Genomic DNA, 2,734 nt, shown 5'->3' with positions numbered 1-2,734 from the left:
GGGGCTTCGGGGAAATATTAGGGGTCTAAAAAGCCCCCTGATATTTTCCTTTTAAAATAGAAAAAGAAATTGAGGACACATAGTCCTCAATCTTTTTTTCTGCAGCCTCTATTCTAAATGAATGGAAAGCACAGAGGCTTCCCATTCATTCAGAAAATATTTACTATCAAGCAGTTTCTGAATGGGGAGGAGCCTCTGTACAGAGTGCTTTTCCCCATTGAGAAACTCATGAATGAACGGGACGTGATGTAAATCACCTCCTGTTCATTCATTTATAACTGGAGACACATAGTACTAGGTGTCCCCAGTTATTTACAAACACTGGAGTGATCAGCCGATTGCTCCAGTGTTTGTCCTGCACAGAGGATTGGTACATACTACTGACATGTACCGATCCTCTGCCGCTCGTCCACGCACAGGGGGGCTCAGCTTCTCCTCTGCATCCCCCCTTCTCTCCCGGGCAGAGGCAGCGGGGGATCCAACGAGAAGTGAAAGAGCACTTCAGCCGTGCGGGGGGGCGGAGCCACTGTGACAGAACGGACGAGCAGTGAGGGGAGATAGAGGTGCCGGCTGTCAGATCCTGGCCAAGCGTCTCTCTCTCTATCTCCTCACCGCTCTGCATTAGTTCTGTGACAGTGGCTCCGTCCTCCGCTCTCCCCCGCCGCCGGTTCCTTCACTTCTTCTCGGATCCACGTTGGGGAGAGAAGCGGGGATCCAGAGAAGCGGTGGGAGGAGAGGACATGGCGATCTACCAGTGATCGCTACGCGATCGACTGGTAGATCGAGATCGACCTTGTGGGCACCCCTGCTCTAAACACATAACAAACCATTCCAGCATCTTCCTTCCCGCGGGGTCCAAGTACGGTCCAGCAAGGCTGTGCTGAGATAAAAAAGATCTGGATAGCGGCTGTTAGGTGCCAAAGAGGCTGTGAGTTGCTTAACGAAACTTAGTAAAAGGCGCCCATCACTGAAGGACACTAGCAAAAAACTGAGGCAGGCTGTAGGTGAAAGAGGTTATACAGGGCTGTCCTACAGCTTTGATTGATTTGCCAGTGTCTAATCACCTGAAGGTAGCTCCGTATCTGTTAAAGAATTAGGTCCATGTGTCCTTTGATGTACATTCAGGAAAAAACTGTGCTTTTCCCATGCAGGAATTAAACCTTCCTTATATCCACTGGAGCAGAGAGAGAAAAAAAAAAACCATGTAAGCTCTATGTTGATCTGGCTGGAGCTAAAGACTGTTCCTCTGCCTCCATTTGGCATTCCTTGTGCCAGGCAAATGACCAACCAGGCTCCCAGCACTGCATTTTGGGAGGAAGATGAATGAGCAACGTGTTCATCATACGAAAAAAATTGCCAGGTATCTCTCATTGTTCCTGTGGGTGAGCAGAGGAGTAGGGTGGAAAATTAAGTATAAGGGGGGCAAGTGAGTGAACCTGTTGCCTTGCCCTGCATGGGCAAAGCGCAAGTTCTCTTTAAGTAATCTTGGTGTACAATTCAAATATCTGTATTTGCTTACCAAATAATGAGATCAAATGAAAAAAGAAAGGATTGCATCAACACTCAGAACGTGATGATGAAATTAATATTTAATAATTTTATAGATTTCTACTTCCCTCACAAAGAAGAAAACAGTATGCTTTAAGTAAGATAACAGTAAGATAACAGTAAATAAGCTAAGTAAATAAGTAAGCTAGCAGTAAATAAGCTTTTTTAAACTTTTTTGCCTCTGCAGGTTTTCTATCCTTTCTCTTTGCTCTTTCCTTATCAAATTTGGCAGTGTTTAAGAGGCCAACTTTCCATCTCACCAAAAAAGATCAAAACCTTGTAACTGGTTGTGGTCATACTCTTTCCTTCCCCTTATGTCTAAACATTGCTTCCAAATGTTGATATTATAAGGGCGACTGGCCAGCTGAATCATCCAAGGCGCTGCTTGCTCCTCTGTAAATACACAAACTCCCAGGCTAGTTCTGGCAGTTCTGAACCTTGAGTGCCTCTAACAGGCCAACTTTAGCTACAAACCAAAGAGTCTTCTCCATACATTTCTGACTTTTACATTTTTAGAAAGGAAATATTCAAAACAAACAGTGATATAAGGGCTTGTGCTCATGGGTGTTTTTGATTGTGCAATGAACAGTACCTCCAGGTGTGCTTAAATGTGTGTTGCAACATGTGCTGCATTGATTACTTGGGAGATGCCACACAATGCAGAGTAAAGAGTTTTATTGCAGCTTAATAGGAGCACACCTGCCTGTAGCAACAGGAAACCTGCATGGAAGCTGAATATTCCCTATTATATTTTTTTCTTCAGACTTTCCCCACACAATCTATTTAAAACCCTGTTTACACACTGTACTATAAGGTAAATTGAGTGCAGAGATAGTATTGTTACAAATGAGACAACAGCCTCTAGGATATAACCATTATCAGCCAGATCTGGTGATGTTCTCATGTGTGGGTGGGGCGGGGGGTGCTAACACCCCAAATCAGCTGCTGTAGCTTGGTAGAGAGCAATAGGACAAAGTAAAAAAAAATGGTATTGCTTTGTGTGTTTATTTACTACCTAAATGTTTATTTTTTGAATGAATAACAACTATCCCTTAGGCATCATTGACTCTGTGCTATGGGCCTAAACACCCGCGCTGTGTGCATTCCCGTATCGGGCTGTTCCCAGGAGGTACAGTTGCTGCGTGTAGCTCGTTCTTCCCTATGGGAGGACGCGGCCGTATTCTGT

The sequence above is a fragment of the Nanorana parkeri genome, unplaced genomic scaffold, assembly GCF_000935625.1.
Source record: "Nanorana parkeri isolate BGI_ZX_2015 unplaced genomic scaffold, ASM93562v1 scaffold107, whole genome shotgun sequence".
NCBI lineage: Eukaryota > Metazoa > Chordata > Amphibia > Anura > Dicroglossidae > Nanorana > Nanorana parkeri.
The sequence above is the reverse complement of the archived record's forward strand: the minus strand, read 5'-3'. Positions refer to the sequence as shown.